The sequence below is a fragment of the Haemaphysalis longicornis genome, unplaced genomic scaffold (assembly GCF_048455015.1).
Source record: "Haemaphysalis longicornis isolate Haplotype H1 unplaced genomic scaffold, Haemaphysalis longicornis Haplotype H1 scaffold_1, whole genome shotgun sequence".
In the NCBI taxonomy this organism is placed as follows: Eukaryota; Metazoa; Arthropoda; class Arachnida; order Ixodida; family Ixodidae; genus Haemaphysalis; species Haemaphysalis longicornis.
This window is the reverse complement of record NW_027526203.1, coordinates 101,872,383-101,898,567: the sequence shown is the minus strand read 5'-3', so window position 1 is coordinate 101,898,567 and position 26,185 is coordinate 101,872,383. Positions and strand designations below refer to the sequence as shown.

General features: G+C 48.2%; 1 long non-coding RNA gene across 1 annotated transcript; it reads left to right on the top strand.

The window, feature by feature from the left end:
- Window positions 1-3,050: 3,050 nt before the first annotated feature.
- LOC144165154 (uncharacterized) lies at window positions 3,051-5,029 on the top strand. The gene is made up of 3 exons (XR_013321388.1): window positions 3,051-3,165; window positions 3,526-3,606; window positions 3,667-5,029. It is a non-coding gene; the product is annotated as an uncharacterized LOC144165154 (long non-coding RNA).
- Window positions 5,030-26,185: the final 21,156 nt, after the last annotated feature.

The window sequence follows — 26,185 nt, the reverse complement described above, 5'->3', positions numbered from 1 at the left end:
CTTGTAATATGTTGTGCCCTTACACAATACCACACCTCGGCGACGCTACGTGCCACCGGAAATGCCGTGAAGGGAAGCGGGAGGCTTCATCTCAGCGAAGAAGATTGGCGCGTCACGCTTTTGAGGGGGAAGCAGGGAGTTGTCTGGAGACTGGAGTCGGGGAATAGAGGGACGCCTGTCATTGATTGCTGAAGAGCGCCGTGACAAATTCTCCAAAGGGTCGAGGTAATGTTCCCCTGTCTATGCAGCCCTGCTTGCAGCACAGGCACCGGTAGACTTCTGCAATAAGTGGACAATTAGCTCTCCCAGGCGACAGAACAGCGATAGGTCAATGTATTCAGCAAATGGGTGCTTTAGCAGGAAGTGAGTCGAGCGCGGGTAAAATTCGCGGAGGTTTTGCGGATTAAGCACGCAATAAAAGATGCCCATGTTCCTTGTGTGTGTCACCCCTCTCTCCCCCGTTTCTTACGAACCGGCAAGGGTGCCATGCCCGTGTTGGCTGTACCACGCGGTCCCCACATCCCCGTAGGGCGGAACCCCTCCCGAGGATGGTTTTGCAGAAAGAGGCATTTTCACTCTTGTGATTGGGTAACTTTGTTTTGCTGCGTTTATCCCTAAAGAGTCTAGGGAACGGTGCTATAAAAAGGCAGTGCCGATGCTCGCCAGACGCAACAACAGCAATATGTCTAAAAAACAGAAACGCCTGTCCGAGTTTTGGGACAGCTCATCGTCAAAGCGTCAACGTACAAGCGAGGCCTCGACCTGGAAGTCAATTTCTCCAACTGATCTAACTTTACATTGTAATTGATGTCTTGCGGAGTTGCGGTGGCTGGCAATGTGCACAAATATTCTGAAATATATGCATATTGACTTCATGATGTTTACGCGAGCATCTAGTTAACGGGAGGATTTATTCTTGCAAAGTGTGCCGGCAAGGGCTCCGCTTTATCAGATAACTACAGCCAAATCTCATTACTATATACGAACCCCACATTAACAAATTTCTCAAATTTTTGAATATTTTAAGAATACCCGCCAGACGGCTCATATTTTCAATGTAAAAATGTTTCAAAAATATGAATTTTATATAGCCTATATTTCAGTAAAATGCACGTCATTTATTTTCCTTAATATAATCGATAAACATCAGTATTACGAATTCGGCTCAAAGTAACAGCGTCGCCACTCCCGCGTGAAAGAGAATCCGCCGTTTCTCCGTGCCTTCCCTGAGTGCAGTAGCTATCACCACCATGTCCAGTGCCGCCAGCTAGCGCCGCGACAGAACTGTGGTTTAATGTGCAGTAGCCTAGCAGGCCTAGTCGCGTTTTCCTCTTTTCTCTCTTGTGTTGGGTGACGGTCGCCGGTCGGTCTTTCTTGACGCTAATCTCGTGTGCGGGCTGGTATTTCCTTGGAGTACCTGATTTTTCTGTGAAGTTAGTGTGTGATCTAAAGATTAATGCAACTATAGCGACGCTGACGAAGCGAAGGAAGGCGACAGTGGTTCACCCAACACAGAAAATAACATCGTGTCGAACATTGATGTCTTAGTGCACATGAGCAAATTCCGCACTTTCATTGCTCGGTGTAATGACGTACCCGATGAGGTATTGCTCAAGGTGGAATATGTAGAGGCAATCCTAATGGGTCGCGCGTGCTGCACGCGCGAGAAAATAACTGGTGTCTTCAAACGAAGTAGCTTTGAAGTGACCCCAACATTTTAATTTGAGAGTTTGCTGTCTGCACACGCGTCTACTGCTCACGTATGTCGTTTTCATTCGCAGGTTTCTTTGATTGATCGATTGATTGTAGGGTTTAACGCACCGACGCAAGCAGGCGATGAGACGCACTGTAGTGGAGGGCTCCGGATTAATTTTGACCACCTGCGGATCTTTAACGTGCGCTGAAACCTCATACACACTGGCGTTTTTGCTTTTCGCCCGCATCTGAAAAGCGAATGCCGCCGCCGGGAATCGAACCCGCGACCCATTGCGCACTGGCTTATAATCGCCAGTTTTTCATTACAACGATATTTCGAAACAACGATTTCTGGTGGCCCAACGGGATTCGTTATATCGAGATCTGACTGTTTGCCGCAGATCACCAATATTCACGTAGGTTTCTGTACTTCAAAAACTATAGGACTAGGGAAAGATGTTTGGTAACCCTAACTGCGCTTGATAACCAAAATAGATGAAATAGATATGCAGTCGCCGTGACTATCACGATTACTGAATACTCCGCTTTTCCTGCTGCAAAATTATTGAAATAAACGCCCGTCATATAACGAATAGGTAACGTCCGGGGAAGAAACCACTAATACCGATTATGTGAATGCCTAAATGTTTAGTAGTTATGACGTCTGAGACGGTTTTTAGGAATTTACCAGGACAGCGTTACTATCAGTACATGAAGAGTCGCAAAATTCGGAGCCCTTCCACTACTGTGAAAATGGAAGAGGAGCGAATTTGTATGGGTAACTGTTGAGTTATGTATGCTGACTTACTGTATTGATAGAATAACGACACATGCATAACTTGTTTAGTGCTGTTGTGAAGGCTTCCGGCGAAAGAGTATCGTTTTGCCAGTGCATGTCCTGCGTGACAAATGAATGTCGGCTAAAACGCGCCACAGACTACAGGCTCTCTCACTCTCGCCCTGATGCGAGAGTGCCTAATCTACAGCTGCATAGAGTGTAATAGCCAAATGATTTCTCTGGTACATTGGTAATCCATAAGCTTCACAGCGCAAAAAGAGACCAGGGGCACATAAGAAGAGGGACTACAAACAAGGCACCCTCACGCTCATAGGTTACATTGAATAATTCATAAACAATAGCCAACGGGCGAAGTCTTTTGTAGGTATGTAACTTTCCCGCCATTAGCTGATTTCGCGTGTTTTAACTTAATCAGCCTAAAATCAAGCTCCAGTTTAAACATCACTATCGTCGCCAACCTTACCCGTGCCACTGAAATTCGCTTCATGCTAGAATGCAGTAGTTTATAGCGTTTGAAAAGTGTGCAGCGCCTTCACAAATGTTTTCTTGGTTCCCAGTGGGGAATGAAACGCCGACTCTTTTCGAGCATCGACCCACGTCGGATACTCACGCTGGCTTTGCGCAGCATCCCAATGCCCCCCGTTTTCCGGTCAATCAAGGAGATGCCCAAGGTCAGTTTGATTTCCCGAATTACTGATTAAAACTGCAATGCTTTTCTGTTCCCTGTACACAAGCTCAAACACTGTGAAGTGGTGCTTGATCGCTTAGCTTTACCACCTGCGCTGTGTACTCGGCTGAACCACTACAGCACACGCGTCTGCTAAGGAATACGTGCTTCTGTAATGTTTAGAATCAGAATAGTGAGACCCCATTATAGTCCCTTCATCAAATCTCACTACAAACTTCCAACGTGCCTAAAGCAGGAGCCCCGTCGAACGCCGCAGTATTCGCCTTATTATTTTGTGCTACATTTGTATTTGAATACTGCATACAATATTTAACTTTGGCATGACTTCCTATACCTTATACAGGAACGCGACCAAGAATAGAAGGGGATGACCGCCCCGCGCAGGATGGTACACGCATTCATGTAGATCAGAGGCCTCCTCAAGGTAAGTTTTATAATTGGGCACCCAGCAATAGAAAGGTGTCAAGTTAATTAACTATTTCAGAAACCGAAGGGAGAACTGAGTACAGCAGGCTCGACATTGGGCTCTACCAAAGTGGCACCCAAATTGACGACGTCACAGGGCACCAGCTGCTCAAATCCCCATGGCGTCCTGGTAGAAACTACGATTTCAACAGCGTCTGCGACTCTAAACAAAAGCGGAAATTTCAACTGACGTGGCTTGAAAAGTACCCATGGCTGAGTTATTCCGCTGTGTGTGAGGGCGCGTTTTGCCGTGTTTGTGCAATCTTTTCTCACCCCGAAGTTGGAAAAGGGAAGCACGCGCCCGCTGGCGCGCTCGTGTCCAGACCTTGCACGGACTGGAAACATGCACTCGAAATATTCGATTCCCACCAGAAAACGGGGTACCATCGAGAAAGCCAATCGGCAGCTGATGACTTCATAAAAGCATTCTCTAGTAGTGCGCCTACGGTTGCTGAACAGCTCGATAGCGCCAGGAAGTTTCAGGTCAAGGAAAACCGGAAGCGACTGGCACCTATCATCGACACAATAATCTTTTGTGGAAGGCAAGGCCTGTCTCTTCGTGGCCACAATGACAGCGGGCCACTAGATCTAAGCACTGTCCCATCAGAGAACGAGGGTAACTTTAGAGCCCTGCTGCGCATGCGGAGTAGTTGCGGCGACACCTGCCTTAAAGAACATATCGAGAGCTGCTCCGGCAATGCCTCCTACTTAAGCCCAGCAATTCAGAATGAGGTCGTTGGGATCTGCGGCACCCTCATCAGAGACAAAATCGTTTCAAAAATTAACAACGCTGGTTGCTTCTCCGTACTCGCAGATGAGACGACCGATGTTGCAGGGATTGAGCAACTTACAATATGTGCCCGCTACCTGGACAAACAAAGCAACCAGGTTGAGGAAGTATTTTTGGGCTTTGTTCCCATACATGACCAAAGCGGCCGGAACCTCGCAGAAGAAATTGTAAAATTTTTGGTGAGCATCGGTATTGACATGAACAACCTTCGCGGGCAGGGGTATGATGGCGCCAGTTCGATGGCCGGGAAAGCAAACGGGGTGCAGGCCGCCGTTCGCGAGAAGTATCCGACTGCGCTGTACACGCACTGTGCAAGCCACTGTTTAAACCTCGTGCTTTCCTCTGCTTGTTGTGTTGCAGATATTAGGAATTGCTTCGGTACGGTTAAGGAAACTGCGAAATTCTTTAGAAAGTCCCCAAGCCGAACAAGCGTACGTGCTAAGCAAACAGATTGTTCAGATGCATTCTGGGTGTAGGCGAACGCGGCTTCTTGGCTTGTGTGAAAACCGTTGGGAAGAGAAACACGATGCACTTCTGTCTTTCGTTAGTCTGTTTGACTCGGTCGTTGCGGCGCTAGAAGAAATTAAGTCGACAGGAAGCCCTGAGAACGCAGCCCAGGCGAACAACCTCATGTGTGCACTGCTTTCGCCGTCATTCATTGTGAGCCTCCATGTCGCAGAGCAAGTGTTTGCAGTGACTCTGCCATTATCGAGGAAGCTCCAAGCAAAGAACGCGGACATGTGCATGGCGATTGAACACATAGATGTTGTGCAACGCACTATTGAGGGTTATCGAGTAAATGCCGAGGCTTGCTTTGGGGAGGTATTCGCCAAGGCTGGAGAATGTGGCGAACAACACAATGTGGAGATAGTAAAGCCAAGGCTTAGCAGCCACCAAGGACATCGTGGAAATGCTCCCGCGGAAAGCGCAGAGGAGTACTTTCGCAAGTCTCTCTACCTACCCTTCATTGATTTCATACTGTCTCAACTAAACCAGCGATTTGAGACGCACAGGCAGTTAATAGAGAGTTTTAGTGTGATCATCCCCGCAGCAGTTCCTTCAGCGCTTGATGTCCGCCTCAAGCAAGCAAAGGAACTGATTCTTGCGTTCACCAAAGATGTAGATGAGAGGGCGTGTCTGGGTGAATTTAGGCTCTGGTGGACAAAGTGGGAGGCAACAGAGTCGAGCTTACGCCCAAGCTCTGCTCTTGGTGCTCTTCCTCTCTGCGACAGCACTTTTTACCCGAACATCCATAAGTTGCTGCAAATATTGGTAACGCTACCGCTAACAACTGCCACAGCAGAAAGGTCCTTCTCCAGTTTGAGAAGGCTCAAAACCTACCTGCGCTCGACAATGTCCGAGGACAGGCTGGTTGGCCTGGCTCTTCTCTACTCTCACAGGGATGTAAACATCAGCCATTCTGATGTCATCGATCGCTTCGCGGGGGTTCCCCGCAGGTTAGGCTTTGTCCTCTAGCTTCCCGCTCTGTATATGCCACGATGGCTTTGTATATACCTGTATACTTTAAAACTGTATATACCTGTATATACTTTAAAACTAACTGTCGGAGTTCTTCCCATTCCCCAAAGCAGAAAATCATTTAGGCCTTGGGATCTATTTTATTTTCGATTGCGTGTTTTCGATGTTTGCTTCATTTGTTGTGTCTCATTTTACTTGTTTCTACTCCACCACTTGCACATTCTTTTCGGTACACATTTATTTCACTGTATTTATTCTTTATAGCACTGTATTTATTCTTTTATACATCTTTTAAAAACTGCATTATTTTTGCCGTTGCCCCACCACCTTCCCCTAGTGGCTTTTCCACAGATGCGGTGCCATGAATGTTTGAAAAATGCCGGGACAGCTGCGCTTAAATCCTGTACAAAATCTTCTAGCTGTCTTGCAACCTGGTGCTGGTAGTGGTGTTGTGCTGCTTTAGTGCTGCCATTTGGCCGTGTTTCGGGATGAAATTTGTGTGAAATTATCGTTGGTAGGACAAACCTTCTTGTGCGTACTATTCTTAGTTCCCATATGTAGGGATGCACCTGCGCTCGATATCAATGCACAATATGCTGTATTAGCGTTGCAGTGGACGCTAATCTGCGGACGTAACAAGAGTGTACGCACAAAATACTTGCTAATTTCCTTCGCTTGTTTCCACAAAAACAACGAAATAAAGATGTATGTTTAAAGCCTACGCAGATTCATTGTGGATGGCATTCTTTCCTCAAAGTACACACAGTAGACACAAAGTACACACGGACGAGGTTCCCGTGCGTGCATCGCGTCCAGTATCACCTGCGCGAGATTTGAACTTAAAATTTGAGCTTACAACGGCGCACCGGCAAAATAAAACCACAATATTCAACGTCACTAGCATAAGAGACCTGAAACGCGCTTTATAAACCCCCGAGCGGGAATCGAACCCGCGTCCTCATGCTCAGCAGCAGAACGCCCAATGTTTAATTTAATTTGTTAGGTCTATTATTCCTTTGATTAGTTTGAGATAGAACTGGTATCGTTGTTATTGTGACAAGACAGTCATTTTAATGAACGACAGTCTTCCTAATTAACCCAACATGTATTTTATCTTCACAGCCTTTAAGGGCGCTTGAAAACTGCCGCACTTTTTTTTTTCTTTCGGTGGGGGGGGGGGGGGTGTCGAGAACAACCTTAGCCCCCCCCCCCCCCCGAACAAAAATCCTGGCTACGCGCCTGGCTGCACCCACTTCTACGACGTGTGTCTGTCAGCTTGCCTGTTGGGCTTCCGGGGCCGTTTCGCTTACATCTTAGCCGCGACGGGGCGCTTGTTCTGTGGCGCACTGGGGGATCTCGTTCAACGTGTCGCTCGCTTCATACTTGCTGCATTTTTCCAAAGATAAAGACGGAGGCGGAGTGAAATAGTGTAAGAACATACTGATTGTCGGGTAGACATATAGCTAACAGAAAAACGATATTTTCGGATGGGGCAGCCATTATTTTACTTATATTTTTCTTTCTGGAGTATTTAGAGAAGAAAAAATTGCGTGCACGTTTTTTGTTCAGGCGCTCACTTTTACGATTACTTTCCAGTAATATCACGTGCTTGTAAACTTCAGAAAATTATAGGAAACAAAAGGATAAGCAGCTGAGATCCCGCCACGCTGTCCGGGCGCTTCTACAGTACAGTCCTCAATTTTAGAAGTGCGTACCGATGCGGAGTGCGAACAGCGGGGTCAAAACAATACCTAAATGCGGAGGGGATAGAGGTGGGATGCCCCACTCAGAAAATTTCAGGGCCTGTGATCCGAGTAGATAAGCGCGCAAAGCCGGCATCAGCCTGCGGCAGGGCAAGGGATTTTGCTTCGTGGCAAAGGAAGTTTTATCAGTGACAGACCAAGACAGACAGGCATGGCGAAAAACGAGAAGGCGTAGGAGCGCCGCCTCGGGAACGCTAAACAAACTTTCCATTATTTTGCATAGTTTCCGAGAAGCGGCGCTGGCTGGCGGACACGAAAGCACGCTGGAAGGCTACGGAGCGGGGAAGGGTAGGAGAGAGCAACAGGAGAGTGGCTGCTTGGCCATTTTTCGCTCACGCGTTAGGCAATGTTTATACAGGCGGCGTGGGTTGAAAGTGCGTCCGACATTAAGGTACCAGCAACGTTACCTCAACATTCAAAAATTTTCATAAAAATATTGCACGTTGTACGGATGTCTAATAGAGATACTGCTGGGACATAGATGTTCGGATCTTTTTGGGACGTCGCAGGGATGTTAGTGGTTTGCTGGGCTGTTTTGGGGGTTACTGTAGATGTTGGTATCTCTATATACTTATACAGAACAAAGTGCTGAAATGTCACAGTCCTCTCGCTCATCATGAAGTTTACAAATTTTGTCATGCACTGATTTGTAGTCATGGCAGCAGAGCAGTGATTCCTTGAGCAAGGGGGTTGTTGACATTAGCATGGTTGTACAATACTTTAATGCCTTTCAATTTTAACTTGCAGGACCATGGAACAGTGTGTGGCAGTAACCGCGAGTCAGCAGTGCAGAAAAAGGGTGAACTGGGCCGCCAAGTTCAGCAGGTATTTAAAGCCGGCATTTTCAAAATATTTTGCAGTTCTAATTTTTGCAACGTATGGGTGTACTTTTTTAATGGCAGAGATGGTATCCTTGCATCCTTGCAAAATTTTCCGGTCCTTGCATCCTTGCAAAAAGCAACGCAATCGTTTTATTACAAGTAATGTGCACCACAAGGCAAAACAAACGCAATTAGTTCCAACAGTTTTGCTGTGTTGTAATTAATGTGTAGAGCGAGTTAACTCTGGCCATTTCGTGCATGATGCCAAACAGACAACAGCTCACAAATAGAATGAAGAAAGATAATCTGCCGGTCTGGCCGATATAGTGTCTGCCACACGACAAAGGAATTTTGTAGACAACGCTACGTCGGCATTTCACAAACGCGTCTCTGTGCTTGATAGCGCAGATCGGTTTCCCCGCACGCGTGGGACAGCTCAACCTGCACAAAGCCAAAAGCTGTTTCGAGGTGAAGTCATCAATGGTCGAGGCGGCCATTGATGACTTCGGGGCGGTCGGATTTCAGAACGTGTGTGGTGTGAGCACGAGTCGTTTCTTGGAGCTTTTATCTTTTTATCTTATATCAACCTATGTTTCATTTGACAGTAACATTTACCTGCAAAAGCAGGGTGTTTGTATTGGGTCGTGCATTGCACCGGTTTTAAGTGATTTGTTTTTAGCCCGTTGCGACAAGGCCCTCTTTCAGCGGCTAGGTGAGCTTAAAGTGTTGAAAATTTTCAGATACGTCGATGACTTTTTAATTGTTTTAGACACTTCATGCTTTATTGACCCTTCAGCCATGAACAGCTTTAATGCCGCTTTTTCATCGTCTCACCCTCTTGTGTCGCGTATCTTGGCCGCTTTCAATGTCTGTTTTACGCCGCTCATTTTTACGTTTGAATTGCCGGAGAATGACAGCATCAGGTTTTTAGATTTGCGGCTACGTTTTGAAGATGATCACGTGTGTTGGTTGTACGAGCCTAGAGCCAACAAGCCGCCCCTGCCGTACAGCTCGGCACACTCTAAGCTGGTAAAGAGGAATATTGTGCTGTCTTTCTTGTCTAGCGCTCTCAGCAAGTCATGCCCGCACGCGGTGGATGAAAGCCTTGGAAAGCAGGTGGTACGTTTGGAAGCCGCGGGTTACCCCAGGCAGGTTATTGTTTCCGTCGCGGAAGGTTTACATCGCAAAAGAAAAATTGAGTCTTGTTGGAGCGATGAGCAGAAGGCAGAAAATCAGAGAAAGGACAAAGAAAGAAGAGCTGAAGAAAAGATAGCTGTCATCCCTTACACACATAAAATCTCGCACAACCTCAAGAAAGTTGGGCAACGTTCAGGGGTCAAGGTCTTGTTCTCGGCGCCTAACAAGCTTTTGGCTTTGTGCAGGTTGAGCTGTCCCACGCGTGCGGGGAAACCGATCTGCGCTATCAAGCACAGAGACGCGTTTGTGAAATGCCGACGTAGCGTTGTCTACAAAATTCCTTTGTCGTGTGGCAGACACTATTGGCCCCGAGGACATACCGTGGCGCCACCTACGAATGACGTCACTTGTTGGACGCAGGCTCGGGTTGTCGTCTGCTACAACCCATTTCCTGTGCGTATGCGGCCGCGTGTTTGTGTGTGTGTGTGTGTGTGTCTGCGGCCACCATACCCCCCCCCCCCCCCCCGCTCCTTGTGGATATGATGCAAATTACCCAAAAAAGTTGTCTGCAACCCGACTAATCCGGGCGAGCAATCAGCGACTCGCCTTTTCCCGGCGACACCGCCGCGCCCCACAGCTCGTACGCAGCCAGCTAACGCCAAGGACGATGCAACTGATGCCTAGAAAAGTACACTGTAAATTCATTATGAAATACTTGCGACGTGACATGTACGAGACTGTGTGTTCAAGGAAACACCTTGTAACAGCGACGGAAGCGCGTCGCTCACTTGTGATCTCACCGCGCCTACTGCTCGCCTTGCCTGGTATGAATGACTACGTGAGAACGGTGATCGGATTGCTTCGCCGTGCATGCTTAAAAGTACTGCTATGATGCGCAGTTTGGCTTAAGCAGTGCCTATTACCCCTACAATGTTTTCATAGTTATTGTTATTCCCGCATTTGATTAACGATCACTGCCGTAGCCTGTACTCTGCACGGCTGATATGTTTACTTTTCGCGACAACTTGTCCGCAATGTATACATGGTATACGAACGCGAATTTGCAACGCCTCCGAGCGGGTTTGGACATGGCTATATTTAGTTTTCATTAGTACTTCGGCGTGGGAATGTATAATTGTAACGTGGGCTCTTTTATGTTTACAGTGAGCCTGCCTTCCTCTAGCATCAATGGAAATAACGATTGCTCGCAGAAGGCGAGGCTGTGTACGAGGCGAAACACGTCGTTAATGAATTAGGGTAATTGGGAGTTTTAAAATAGGAGAACCGAGCGTTGGGGGCCCCCCAAAGTGACGGGGCAACCTAAACGCAACACGCGCGCGCGCGACGAAAGGGTCTTCTCGAACCGCTCGCCGCCGGCTTCGGATGCACGTAATCGAATGTTGGGAACTTTAGGCTTAACGTCGCGCAGATATTTCTTCGCCGCTATCGTTACAGTAGCGAATGAGAGTCCCTGATACAACTTTTCACTTCATTGTCACCCTCTTTCTTGTATGTGTAACTTTGTATGCGCGTCCGTTTAAGCGATCGATGATCAAGAACCTGCCACGGCCTCGGCCGATGCTTGCGGGCAGGCACATATCCTTCGGCCGCTCGCCGCACCGCGCGTGAACGGGCCGGCGGTGCCGGGACCGACCTTTGGGGACGGTCGGCGTAGATCGCGGCAGATATTTGAGCATTGCTTTAAAAACCACAGCTGATGGCACTACCTAGCACAATTTTTCACCAATTACTTTTCCACAACTAGCGTGATTTTAAAAAGCGGCGACAAGTTGTTGCTGCCGCGACCTGCGTCGGTTCGAGCTGCTCCGTCGGCCGTGCGGGCAGGCAAGGCACGGTGGTGTGTGCGTGGAGCGTTTCTGCGAGCAGTAAACGCTTCATGATTTCTTGCTTTACACATTTGTTGCAAACAAGGGAAATCAAGAAACTTAGCTTGGCAATCATCGTAGTCTACATTGTTGATCGGAGAAACGAGCCGCAGCTTACGCTTCGGTCGCACACGTACGCCACCACGCTCAAATTGTTTGCGGAGAATGTATCACAGTTGATACGGTTGTAAAATCCCCATGACATCAAACTGCGCTTGACGCACTGAGAATTAACTGCAAACGACGGAAATTAACACGAAAATACTTTTCGAACGCGCGTCCTAAGCTGAGTGTCACGCGCTGCAAGCCAAATGTGCAGCAAGGTAGGAACGGTGACCCTACAAGTGACGTCAAAACGATCGCAGCGCCAGCCTCTCCAGTGGTGGGCCTCGCGGCCAATATCGGCCAGACCGGCAGATGCTTAAACGTTCGCCTACAAGAACACAAGAACAAGGTCAGGAGCGTAGCCACCGACGGCCAGCTGGCTGCCCACTGTAAAAAATGTGTCTCGGGTAACCAGTGTCATCCCCTGTACGACCAGACTACCATCTTGTATTTTCACCGCTCGGCCCTCACAAGGGAAATTGTGGAAGCGGCCGAGATAGCGAGGTCGGGGGATCAATGCGTCAGCAGGCCGTCTGTGGCTTTATCGAAACACGAATTGGATTTCTTATCGTAGGCGGCACGTCACTGTTCTTCTTTTTTTGGCCTCCGTTTTTGATATTTCCCTTTCTTTTTCCCCTCACTTCGTGTTCCCAGACTTGTTTATAAGCGCTGGAGCGGCAATGAACTTTTTGTTGAAAGTCAGCGCTTGTCCCCTGTACTCCTCGTCCCGTGTTTTTATTTAGCGCTTGTTTTCCGTGTGACGTTGTAGCGTAGCTCTTCGATGTGGAGGACCAGGACACGCAAGGTGCTGACTCTTGGGATGGTAGTACCGTCACCCGCATGGAGCTGTATGTCAGGTGCGCTGTCGGATCTGAACGTGCGGCTTGGCAGTAGTAGGAGCAGTTCTGACTTGGCTGGGGAGCACTGGAGACCCGTGCCTTGCAGTTGGTCTTCAACGACGTCGATGGCTTGCTGCAGGGACGCCTCAATCTCGCCGTCACTGCCACCCGTCATCCAGAGGGTGATATCAGCGGCATAGATCGTGTGTTTGACTTTTGGGAGGGCCAGGAGGCGTTCGGCCACTCCAATCATGACTAGGTTGAACAGCGTCGGCGAGATCACGGCCCCCTGCGGTGTGTTTATGCTCCCCAACGTCTTGGTCGGTAGCTCCAGATCTCCTGCCACGATGGTGGTGCTACGGGCTGTGAGGAAGGCCTTGATGTAGTTGAATGTGCGTTCTCCCATGTTGAGGTGGGATACTTGCTGTAGAATCGCCGAGTGGTGGTTGGTGTCGAAGGCACTCTTCAAATCGAGACCGAGTATGGCGCGGTTGTCCATGGGGCTTGTCGTCGACGGTTTGTCAATGATCTCGTGCTTGATGAGGAGCATGGCGTCCTGTGTGCTCAGCCCTGCCCGGAATCCCAGCATGGCATCCGGGTAGAGGTTGTTCTCTTCCAGGTAGTATGCCACCGGTTGAGCAGCACGTGCTCGAGGGCCTTGCCGATACACGATGTTCGTGAAGTCGGGCGAAGGTTCTCGATGCTTAGTGGTTCGCCGGGCTTGGGGATGAGTACTGTCGAGAACGTCCGTGTATCGAGATTTTGATCCACGTTTAATATCACCAGCTGGTTAAAATAAGTCTGCCGGCCTGCAACATAAGCTGTGCCTCGGAGCAGATGATACAGCACGCGACCTTAAATGCGCCAGTTTTTTTTAATTATGTTTATACGGAAAACAACAACATAAAAAAGACGAATAACGTTGTTTTAAAATATTACGCAAAAAGTAAGTAAAACCGAATAAGTAAAAAAAGCACCAAAACATGGATATTGTTGCATACTTTTCTTTGCCCTGCCTTTCCCAACAAAACGTGTCGTCAATGCGAAGGAAGTGAGTTCCGTGGTCAGTTTTTGAGGACAGTAGTCGCATGGGTAATTGTTGTGGGTGCCGTTTGGAGCTTTGCTTTCCAACCACATTCACAGGGTGGATTGGAGCAACTTTTTTTATCAAAGCCGGAAGCCGGAAAAGTAGCGGCAGTAGCAGAGCACACGGCACGGAGACACGTCTCCAACGCGTAAAGTCAGCCCCTGATAACTTCCGTAAACAAAATGATGCAACATGTTTTTTAACTGTAGTGTTGGCCCTCTTGGTAGTGTTGATAGTGTTGGTAGTGTTGGTAGTATTGACTCGTTACCCCAATTTCGAAGAAAATCTAGCGGGGCGTTTTTTTTTTTATTTTTAAAAATACGGATTTTTAAAAAAGCCGAGCAGTGAATCTTTTTTGCGTTATTTATATTTCTTGTAGAGAAGAGATATTGTTCGGACATTCTCACAAATATCTTGTCGACATTACCTATCACTTACAAGTTGGTGACTGTTGCAGATGCGGAGATAGGGCGCGTCAAAGTGAGCGACAATTTACGTCTTGCCAGATTTCACAATCTTTTTAAAATTTTTTTCTTCAAGGCAGAACGCAAAAGTGCTTGTGACCTGTTTATCATTTTGGTGTAGTTTTTGTTTTCATAGATATTTTATTCAGAACGATGAAAGCTTGTCGTACGCAACGTCCCAAATTTGGGAAAAACCGCAGCCGGAGAGAATCGCGGGCCACCCACGCAACCTTTGCATTTTTTTTCGCGAAGTACGCTTGCTAGAGAAAAAAATGCAGTTTTAAGCTGCTCTCGGGCTTGCACACAGCGCATAATATTATGGGAAAAACAAACAAATGCTCGTGTTCACGCAAGTTCCTTCTCTCGTGGAATCCCTCATGAGCCCGGAGCGGCCAACGAGGCACTTTCCTTCTACTCCGCCCACTCGCCGGTAATCCCTAGCATTCCCAGTGATTTAGCCACGCCACCTGCTACTCGTGGGGCGCCGCGTTGTGGGGCGAAAAAACGCACGCAAACAGTGCTCGGCCACGGCGCTGAATTTTCTATCGCTGGCTGGAGCGCCGCTACTTCGCGGGTCTCAAGTATCGGTTGCCTTGGTAACCAGACACAAGCCACTCTCACATTCAGATATGGTTGGGGACAGGACCGGGGATCCAAGTTAAGCATGGCACTCCACCTTGCGACATGTGGCCGAAACAGGCGTCTCAGTAACTCCCATTGTAAAGTGGGCGATGCGTTTAGAATTGACAAAATAGAGGAGGAGATGCACAGATATACAAATATACAAAATCGGCTGGCGCGCACAAGGCAGGGACCGACATTTGCACGTGTAGATACCCTTGAAACCTGAACTTCGTTCACCTTAAAATGAGCCTTTACATAAGTCACTATTTAAACGACGCCGTGGTATTGCGGGTGCGGCAAAATGACAAACCAGTATACTATGACATTCGGTGACATTGTGAAATATGAACAGCTGAGGAATAGGGAGTTCTGAAAAGATAACATTTTCACGTGAGGGCCTACACTAAGGGCAGAAATGTACAACCCTTGGTCTAGTAGAGTCATACCCGTTGCCAGCGGTGGATTTCTTTTAAAGCAAAGCTTTTTACCTCTACCCCCCAAGGGTTCTTTCGCGACCGTTGGTGTCGCAAACAGAAAACTCCAGCGAACAAATAAAAAATTGCGCCAATCCACCCCGTGAATGTGGTTGGAAAGCAAAGCTGTAAACGGCACCCATAACGATTACCCATGCGACGTCACTTAAACTCACTCACATCGCTCTACAAATAGCCAAACCGGAGAGAAGTGAACTACACTTAACCACACCATTTATTACTTCAAACCGATATTCTTGGTAAGGTTAAATCAATGCATGATGCATGAACGGTGTTTGGTTGAGTTGTATTTGTGTAGCACCAGAGTGGAAACTTTTTTTATAAAATTAAAGTAAGCTCCAACCCGGTATCAGACGATCTGACTTCTCCGTCTCTGCGCCGCGGACGGAGGCGACGAGATTTGCGGGAGAGAAGGAGGAGGAGGAAGAAATATTTCTGTGCAGATTTCTGAACGGCCTAGAGTGCAGCCCTGGGGAGTGATTCCTTCTTCTGTGGGGGCGCTGTGGTCGCCGAAGCGAGCGGACGCGTTCCACGTCGGCTCTAGAGGAAATGCTTGTTTCCGCAGTGAAATCTTGAATTGCGCTGTTTTAAAGTATTCGACGAGTCGTAGAACATCATCCGCAGCGATTTGACACCAGAATCAACGCGGAGGAAGCCGGATTTTGGGAATTATTGGACTTTCTGTGCACCGAACACCACGCTTAGGCTTAGCTAGGTCTGACCGCCTCTGGCGGCCCCGGCCCCAGCGGGCAGCCTCCGCCGGAGTGCTATAGATCTAACAACGGAAATGGACGTGAGTACGGCCACAACAACAATGAAGGGAGCCATGAAGCCATGAAGCCATGAAGGGAGGCCAAGCGTTGAAGTACCCGGCGAAGACTTCGTGCCCGGCGACACGGCAGGGTGGACGGCCCCCGGCAGGCGCGCCAAGCGTGCCGGCACCGATCCGAAAGCCGGTGAGTCCGTTTCGACAGAACATCAATCCCGACCCCGGGAAAGAGCAAGCCAATAACGCGGGCAGCACGCATGCCAGCAATGCCCAGGGAAGAAGCGAAGATTATTGTACGGCCACGTGGCGGCCTTAACATCGCTCGCACGGGAGCCACGACCACCATGATGGCTGTAATAACCGCAGCGGGAGTGACCAAGGAAGAAGCGTGAGCGGATACGATCTGTTCTAACGCGACTCAGAACATAATCGTCTTGAGTACCCCGGACGAGCGACGAGCGGGACTATACAACAGAATGAAGAACCTGGTCGTCGGGGGTATAACACACGAAGTGTGGACATACCGGGCAGCAACTGAAGAAACAGTGAAATGTGTAATTAAGGGGATGGACGTCGCAGACACTTCCGAGGACATCAACGAGAACGTTGTGAATCCGACCAACCCCACTGCGCTACAGGCAAACCGCATTGGCACGTCAACAGCGGTAATCGTGCTATTCGAAAAATTGCGGAAAAATTGCATAAATGTCAATGCCGAAAAAGAAGTGAAACCAGGGATTTGGGGTTTAGATACCAAATGTGCCTTTTCAATAATGTAAAGAATGGTCACCCGACATACTCTTTCACTTTAGGTGAATCACTAAAACCAAAAGAATCTGTGGTGCACATCACAACGGTATAGTCTTGGAATGACAATTTCCTCACACGTTGCTGCATATTCAAGCGCAACAAGAGGTTACTATTCCCAAATTCCAAGCAGTACACATGTTCTCGAAATGATCATTGATCCATTGCCTCGTTTGGCTAATGTAGTTCCACCTGTACGACTACTTTATTTCGCACAAAACACCGACACTGCATTTATTGCAACAACTCCCGTACTTCTTGCTCCACGTGACTGCCGTTTCAAATAATCACAATGTGGTGCAAGCCCTAAACACATTTGGTGCCTAAAAAACCAGGCACTAACAAACATGGCTAGCAAGTTTTTTAATCCCTGCAAGACTTCATGAGCATGAGGATAGTTGGGGTTCCACGATTGGGTTCTTTGGGATTGGGTTTGCTTCCTCGGCCCTTGTGCGTCTCACAGTGGTGCTGCTGCGAGGTTATAGAGCTCAGCTTCTGGATAAGCAGCTAAACCTACACTCTAAGAACTCGAGGAGTGCTGGGCACTCTGTCTAGGAGTAAAAACGTTTGTCCCATATTTCACTCCCTTTGGAAGCATTGGGCGACTCTTCCGAGGAGTAGCGCGTGGCGGCCGAACGAGAGGCAAAACACTCCCCGTGGGATTTACTTGCTGCTTTCGAAGCGGAGTACTTGAACCCTGTGTGGGAATTGCAATGCCATCTCCAAGGCAGCGTTCCGTCACTCCCTTTAGGCGTAAATAAGCTCTATTGGCGGCGTTCCCGGATACTGCAGACGGGTACTACTACTCTCTCTTGGAAAGCATCCCGTTACGCCTCAAGAGCGTTCTGCTATTCCCCGCGAGGCAGCGTGCTTTCGCTCCGCTTGCTACTACACCCCCCCCCCTTCCCCACGATGGTACTATAGGCAGTTACAAGCAAACAAAACAGGACAAGCTATTTTGAAACATGGAAAAGAAGAAATAACAAGCTCAGACTTTATTTTTCAAAATACCACAACAATCGGTTCATTCTGCAATTTAACACAAAATGCAATTTATTGGGAATTAAAATATCACGGCATAAAAACCGTTCGTACTCCACATGCACACAGGAGACGTAGCGCCTATTTAGGATACAGCCAAGAAAAATATACAAATAAAAATGCAGCAAAGCAATTGAAAACACTGAAATACAACCATTAAATTATGACGATAAAAATGACATTAACATCCACAAATAAAAAGGGACTGGCATTAGCACGAAAAGCGTCGGTAGAAATACAGCAGTGGGAGAATAGTTAACAGTACTAACATAAAACAAAATGGCCTTAGTACATCAGTGAGTGCTTCACACGGACTGGAAAAGCCAGCTCTTATTTAGCACACATAAAAAATATTTACAAATAAATTTTGCGAAAGAAAAATCTGGGACTAAAACAATTCAGCGTGGATTACTATTAACGCATTACAAGGTGCAATCAACACAAAGATACAAAGCCATTGACACGGCAACTTTGCAACAGATATATTTTGGTGGTACAATAGGAAACCGCAGGAAACATTCCCACTGGGTTTTTTTAGGCGGGTGGTTCTCAAATGAGGATGCGCTAGTAAGATTTAAAAAGGCATAACTTGGTTTTAAAAACAAACACGTTCGAGCTGACTGCTTCATAATGTTGGTGGCGGCCTTCAGAACAGTACCGACCAGGGCACCGTGCTTGAGCCGAAGTAACGTCTACAGAAGCAAGAAGGTGCGCTTCGCCTTTGAAGCCTATTACGCAATGAACGGCGAAAACACAGACAGCAGCAATGGGAACCCATCCACGATGTCCAAGGGTGTGAGGAGAAGTGTCTTGAATGCGACGGCCACTGCTGCTGACGCCTCGGGGATCTCTCCCTCTCTCTCAAAAAAAAAAAAAAAAAAAAAAACCTTCGGGCAAGTAGCGTCTTCCCATGGTTCCTACATAGACAGAAAGAGGGGGACAGCAAAGATAAGTTCTACAATGAAAAAAATATTAAGGAGTTTGACAACGTTAAATTAAGTTTATTGGGTGATAGATTAGTTTTTGCGCCGAGAGCACGCACTGAACCCGTATTGGAATGCCATACTGCTTGGCGCAGTAACCAGTCTAGATGCGGATGTGGTGACCTTGGATGCCACCACGCTCATTGTACCACTTGGCCAATGTCATGTCAGACAGCGCGCCCTACAGCTGTCTGCCTACGCACTGCGCCCCAAACCCATTAGTGCTTACGTGTCCGTAGCTTCAACTGTTTACCCCGCTATCGTTCCCGGTATAAAAACATTGCACAAAATTTAAGGAAACATAAGTCTTTTTGTAAGGTTATAATCCCTGAATAATTTGCATTGGATTTTGTCCTCAGCCGACTGCAACGTAGGGCCAATTATACGTTCACAAGACTAGCGTGGAAAAGTTGCTATGGGTCATATAGCTACTGTTTTCTTCATTCTCGAGTACGCTTCGTTGCATGCACGCTGCAGATCGCAACATTTGATGAGAACCAATAGGCTCGTTATTGAACGATCAGAACGCTCGAGCGATGGCGACAACCGACGCGAAAAAAGTAATGTAATGGGTACAACAAACAGTGTGGGCGACAGCGACAAACGAAAAGAAGTAATGCATTGCTGCCAATGCCCTTCGTCGTCGTTGCTGCCGCTCGCTTGTGGGCTGCTTCTGTCCGGGAATAAACCCGCGACGGCGACGGCCCGTCGCCTGCCGCTGTCGCCGCCGTCAGCGGCCTGTGTAAAAAAATTTCGCTTGTCTGTGTCGCACACAATACCTGTTTGCCGTACACACTGAGTGAGGTTTCTCGCGTCGCTCATCGCCTTAGACGCATGTAATTACCCCTTAACAGTGCGATGAGTACACCCCGTAAAGTCCCATTGCCGTCCATCCTGCCCTCAAGCAAAACGTAAAAAAACTTGTCTGAACAGCATTTCAGTCTGCTGCTGTACGCGCGGCGGTCACTAAAATTATTGTAATTTAGTGACTACCACGCGCTAGACGCGCTCCTATCACTCAGCCTATTGTACGCAATTCTTTGGAGCCGCGCAGGTAGCCACAGCTACTGCACGGCCGCCACTCTAACCCTAGCCGCCGAGCTAAGAGTACAGCGTAGCGCTGCGACTACTCGCGCGACCATGCTTCCTACCTGCGAAAACATTCCGCAAGGATACCAACACTTCACGAATCAAAGGGATTGAAACGGTGCAAGAATCTACGCTGTTTGCACACGGGTACAAAAGCCGCCCTTCAAAACTAAGCAACGGTCAAAATCAGTCACGAAAACGTTAGGACTAACCGCTTCCGCGGACCGAAGTACCGAGAGTAACTCTGCTTCGTTAAATACACAAGACAAGAATACGAGGTTAACTAATGGCTTACCTCTACTTCCCGCCAGCGTTTCTTCGTCCGGTAGATAAATCCAAGGTCGTAATAGCTGCGAAAGATACCAAGCTCAAGGCGCGAAGCCTGCGACGGCCGCGGATACAGTCCGGCCATAGCGCGCGCATCGCTACACAGTGCGCATAGTTCCGAAATCGGCCTCAGCGCTGTCGCCGCTGTGATGTTCGTCCGAAAGAAAAATTAGTACCACGAACGCACGCATGCACGAATGAACGAATATACGACTTGCGTGTGCATGATGTCGCGCTGACGCACAAGCGGCCAGCAGTTAGCCAACACGCGTCGTATACTGTGTCGAAGCAAGTATGACGATAAGAGCAGGTCCAACTTCCCATGTTGCACGAAGCGTCTGCTTGAAAGCCCACTTCGTTCGTAGCACATTGACATCACGGTCTGGCGCGGCCTGTAAGTCGCCCTTCCGGCCTTGGCGGGTTCACCGCCTGTGTAAGTTTTTGCAGAACACGCGCACTTCGTGGCTCGCTGAAGGTGCCTTTCTCACGCTTGCTCGGGCGGTTCGCGTTACCTGATCCCCCGGATGTATGACGCGTTACGTATCGTGATCCACGCCTGCGCCGCCGCGGGGGTCATCATTTCTCTTTGCTTAACAAAGGCGCCTGAGTTCCAGCAACCGATCGGTGTGTACGCTTTTATTGTCGCTCGTCAGCCGACGAGATAGTTTTCACCGTAGAGGGTGTATTTGAGATGCCCTCGCAGTGGTATCGCCTGTTCCTCACACTCCGATCTTGCAGATAGGCCCCATATTGCTGTTAATACCAGTTATGCATACGGATTTCCTTTATTTAACCTAATAAAAGCTATCGTATGTACATGCCTATCTCGGCGACACTAGCCATGGTTGTTGGGTCGGGTTCATGTTGCGCTTGCAGCTTGAGCTATCAGAAGAACGCGGACTTCACTTCTTGCAACACCATTTTTCTCAATCGATCTCAGATTTACAATCCGTTTTTTTTAGCTCGACTAGGCGCGGGACAAGCGTACGTCTATCAAACTCTTTCAAAGCGACCGTCTGCAGCGGTCCGTAGATTAGTTCCTTCGGTTTGCCGCCTGCCGCCACTGAACGCTGCGAGCAATCGTTACACGAATTCATATTCTTGCACGTTTAGAATGCGCGGCAGAAGTAATCGGGCGCTATTACACAACCGCTTTATATAATATATTCGTATGCAAATAAAACATCGCTGATGAGTTGTTGTGCTCAGATGGCAGGAGTGCATCTCCATGCTTGATGATGATGATGGTTGCATTTTAATGGCGCAAGGCCATCTGGGGCAAAGAGCGCCAAAAACAGATGGTTAGCTACAACAGATTAAATGTGTATACTAAAATTGAATAGCAACAGAGGTAAAAACAAAGACAATGGAGATGGCTGGTGTAGAGGGCCAGGTTGTGATTATGCATGATATGATATGAGTTTCAGAAATTGAACTTCTGATAGATACTTAAAAACACGTTTGACTGTAAACATTGGTTCATCGCCTAAGAAGTACGATGGGTGGAGTGGGATTTGTTGTCTGTAGATTTCCGGAAAGTGTTTGCGTCGTGTGGTGTGGAGTGCCTTGCATGTGATTAGTATGTGAACTACGGATAGGCCTTCTCCACACCTGCTGCACACGGGTCTCTGAGACCCAGTGAGCAAGTGTGAATGTGTTACATAAGTGTGGCCTATCCGTAGCCTGGCTAAGGCTACTTCCGTGTGTCTGTCTTGTTTGTCTGTTATGTATCTACCTAGGTGTGGCTTTATAGTGTAGAGTTTGTTGTTTGTTTGTGTGTCCCATGTTTCCTGCCAAGATTTGCGCAAGGCTGTCCGTACCAGTGGCTTCAGGTCGAGGTAGGGAACACACGGTACATCTATGCTACTGCGGAGAGCAGCCACAGCGGCACCCTGGTCAGCAATTTCGTTCCCCCGAATGCCACTGTGACCTGGAACCCAGCAAACAATTATTTTTAGTTTTGCGTGATCAGCAAATGTTAGAGCTTTAATTAGATGCTGGAGCACAATGTTTTTCGTAGGTCTGAAGCAATGCAAGGCTGTTACCACACTTAGAGAGTCTGTAAAGATAATGGAGTGTTCTCTTCTGGTTTGTGTAATGTGTTGTACTGCTAATAGGATACCATGCGCTTCTGCCGTACAAATGCTGCTATTTCTGTGTAATGTCTTCGTACTGCTAAAGTTGGGGCCATACGCAGCACATGCGACGGCCGAAGAAGACTTTGAAGCATCGGTGTAGAAGGCGGTGTGCGGGTATTTGTGTTGTAACTGTAGGAAGTGCTGTAGTATAAGTTCTCTGGGCGCATTTCGTTTGTCGATGTGTTTGAAAGAAATATCACACCAAAATTGCTGACCCCTCCCAAGGCGAAACGAGGTCAGCAATGGAAGACTTTATGCTCTCCTCAAATCCCTAGTTCCTCAGCGAGGGCTCTCACTCGTATAGAGAAAGGAACGGGTATCGACGGCCGTGCTGCAAACAACGGATCGGATGAAATATTGTTTATGATAAAGCTGCATGGGTGATTTTTTACAGAAGTCGCCTTAATAGCATACAGCAAGGAAGTGTAAGAACGCTAGTGTTCAAGGCTCCACCTATCACATTCTGCATACAGGCTTTCAATGGGACTCGTCCGGAACGCTCCAGATGCAAGACGGAGACCCAAGTGCAGGACTGGGTCCAACATTTTCAGAGCAGTTTTACAGGCAGACCCATAGACGACACTCCCGTAGTCCAACCGTGAGCCAATAAGGCTGGTAAAAACGCGGAGGAGTATTTGTTTGTCCGCTCCGTAGGAGCAATGCGAGAGGACCTTCAGGATATTCATGGTTTTCAGGCATTTCTGTTTCAGCTGTTTTATATGCGGAATGAATGTCAGTTTTTCATCAAGTACCACGCCTAAAAATTTGTGTTTCTTTTTGAGAGGGATTGAGACACCTTTAAGCTTAATATCAGGATCAGCATGAATCCCTCGCCTCCTTGAAAATAGAAGAGAAGTACACTTTTCTGGATTCAGCTTAAATCCATTCCTGTCTGCCCAGTCGGCGACTTTGTTGACCCCAAGCTGGACTTGCCTCTCGCAAACCGACAGATTACAGGATTTGAAGGAGATTTGAACATCATCTACATAGAGAGAGTAAGAAATGGTTGGTGGCAAGCCTTTCCCAAGAGAGTTCATTTTTATAATAAACAGCGTGCAGCTCAAAACACCCCCTTGAGGCACACCGTTTTCCTGAACGTGAGCTCGAGAATATGTATTGCCCACTCTCACACGAAAAGTTCTTTCTGACATGTAACTTGCAAGCGTATTTAACATGTTGCCTGACACACCAAAAGACTTAAGGTCGCTAAGAATTCCATAGCGCCATGCAGTATCATACGCTTTTTCAATATCGAAAAATACTGTCTTACAATACTGTTTATGAATAAATGCATCTTTGATGTAGGATTCTAAGGCAACGAGTTGATCATTTGTAGATCGACCTGCCCTGAAGCCTGCCTGGCAGCTCTCGAGAAGTCCGTTGTACTCCAAAAAGTACACAAGCCTTCTGTTAATCATCTTCTCGAGAAGCTTACACAGGCAGCTTGTCAGGGCGATAGGGCGATAACTGGCGGGGGAGGATGGGTCCTTCCCCTCCTTCAGAAAAGCAATAACTATAGCCTCCCTCCAAGACCTCGGGATGTGCCCCGAGAGCCATATTTTGTTGTATAGGTGAAGGAGTGTAACAAGAGTGTCTGTGTGCAGGTGTTGTGTCATTGTATATGTTATGTTGTCTGGGCCCGGAGCTGAAGGCTTACAGCCGCTCAGAGCAGCCCTTAGTTCATGAAGCGAGAACTCGGAGTTATATGAAGTGGCTGATCTGTTGTTATCACATAATGGCTTCTTTTCAGCGGCCGTTTTATGTTTCAGGAAAGTGTTTGTGTAATGTGCGGAACTGGACACGTGCTGGAAATGTTGTGCGAGTGTGTTAGCCTGGTCTTCGAGCGTGTCTCCTGTTGGGCTAACCAGGGGCAGGCTGTGTGTCTGTTGCGCTTTAAGTTTCCGTATTCTTGTCCAGACTTTGTGGGTGTCAGTGTACGAGTTTATGGATGTGAGGAAGGCACGCCAACTCTCCCTCTTAGCCTCACGGCGCACGCGCTTCCCCCGGGCCTTCGCTCGTTTGAAATATATCAGGTTATCTGAAGTTGGGTATCGACGAAGGATACCCCACGCCTTGTTCTGGGCCTCTCGTGCCTGCCTACAGTCCTGGTTCCACCAGGGCCTCCTTTGGTTGCGTGGGGCACTGGAGACCTGGGGAATGGACTTTTCAGCGGCGTCAAGAATGTGCGCCGTGACCAGTTGGGTTGCTTCCTCTATGTGTAGGTGTGTTATGGATGTGTGGTGTAGTTTAGATGTTTCTGTGAACGTGTTCCAATTAGCTCTCACTTCATTGAACTTTTTGTGGGAAGGGGAACTGTTTCGGCCTATATATGACAGTGAGGTAGGGAAGTGGTCACTACCATACGGGTTGGTGTCCACCTCCCATTCTAGGGAAGGGAAGAGAACTGCTGAGCCGATTGCTAAGTCTAGGTGTGAATAAGTGTTGTGTGCTATGTTATGGTATGTAGGCTGTTTCTTGTTAAATAGGCATGCTCCTGATGATGTTAAGAACCTTTCAATGAGGCGCCCCGCGCATCTGTTCGCGAAGAGCCCCAGAGTGAGTTGTGTGCATTCAGGTCACCTAATAGTAGATAAGGTTCAGGTAACTGATCTATCAGAGTTTCGAAATCAGAACTTGTTAGCCGATGATCAGGAGGGATGTATATGGAGCATATTGTTACTAGCCTGTGAAAGATTATCGTTCGGATGGCAACAGCCTCGAGGTTAGTGCTCAGAATGACCGGATGACATGCTAAGGATTTTTGTACGATTATAGCCACACCACCAGAAGAGGTTGGGCACCCAACTCTGTCCTTTCTGAAAACCAGATAATTGTTGAGGAAGTTGGCATGTTTTCTGTTTAAATGTGTTTCTTGTATGCACATGACACTTGTTTGGTTAGCATGCAGTAACTCGTATACATCATCAAGATTTTTAAGAAGGCCTCTACAGTTCCATTGGATGATATTTTGTCTTCCCATTATAGCCATTTAAGAGCAACTGGAGTTGTGTATGAGTGTGTATTCATGTGTTATCTCTCGGGGCTTGTACTTTTGGGAGGGGCTTTTTGGGCCTGTCTGTTGGCTTGGACGTCGAAGGCCGTTCTTTGCGCTGCGATGCAGGCAGATACGGCCCGACGTCCATCTCATCTCCAGATGTCCTGGGTGTGCCCGACAGACTGGGCTCCCTGGACCTGGATGTAGCACCCTTTAGGGCGGTTTTCTCTTCAACCACCACTGCCGAGGGCGTAGTGGGCGCCACGCGCGGGACAGGTGGTGGGGCGAGATTTGGAGAGGGTGTGGTTTCCTCCGTGTCCATTTCCACAGGGCTCTCGGGTGCGCTCGAAGACCTGTGAGGCAGGACCGGAGCGACTACGCTCCCATCAGCATGAGCGGCCACCTCAACCACTGCCGGTCCAGCAAGTGGCGTGGTGACCGGGGCGGCTGCCACAGGCAGCCTCGTGGGGGGCGGAGGCGGGAGCAAGTCAGCTGAGCTGTATTGCGTCGCCGCCGAAACCAGGCGCCGCTCCGCCCCCCGGCGAGCAGCGTCGGCGTACCTTCCGGAGCTGAAGAGTGCAAACCTCTTCCGGGCCTCCGGAAAGCTGATGTTTTCATTGACCTTCAATGTGATGATTTGTTTTTCTTGTTTGAATGTTTCACACGATCGTGAATATGCTGCGTGAGGTCCATGGCAGTTAGGGCAGGGGAAGTTGCTTGCGTCGCAGTTGTCTGTGAGATGGTCAGGTTGACCACACTTTGCACATTTTGGTCTCCCCCGGCAAGAGTTTGTACCGTGCCCATACCGCTGGCATTTGTAGCAGCGGCGTGGGTTTGGCACATACGGGCGCGTGGGACATCGCAAGTAACCTGCCGTCACGAATTCTGGTAGTGGGGTTC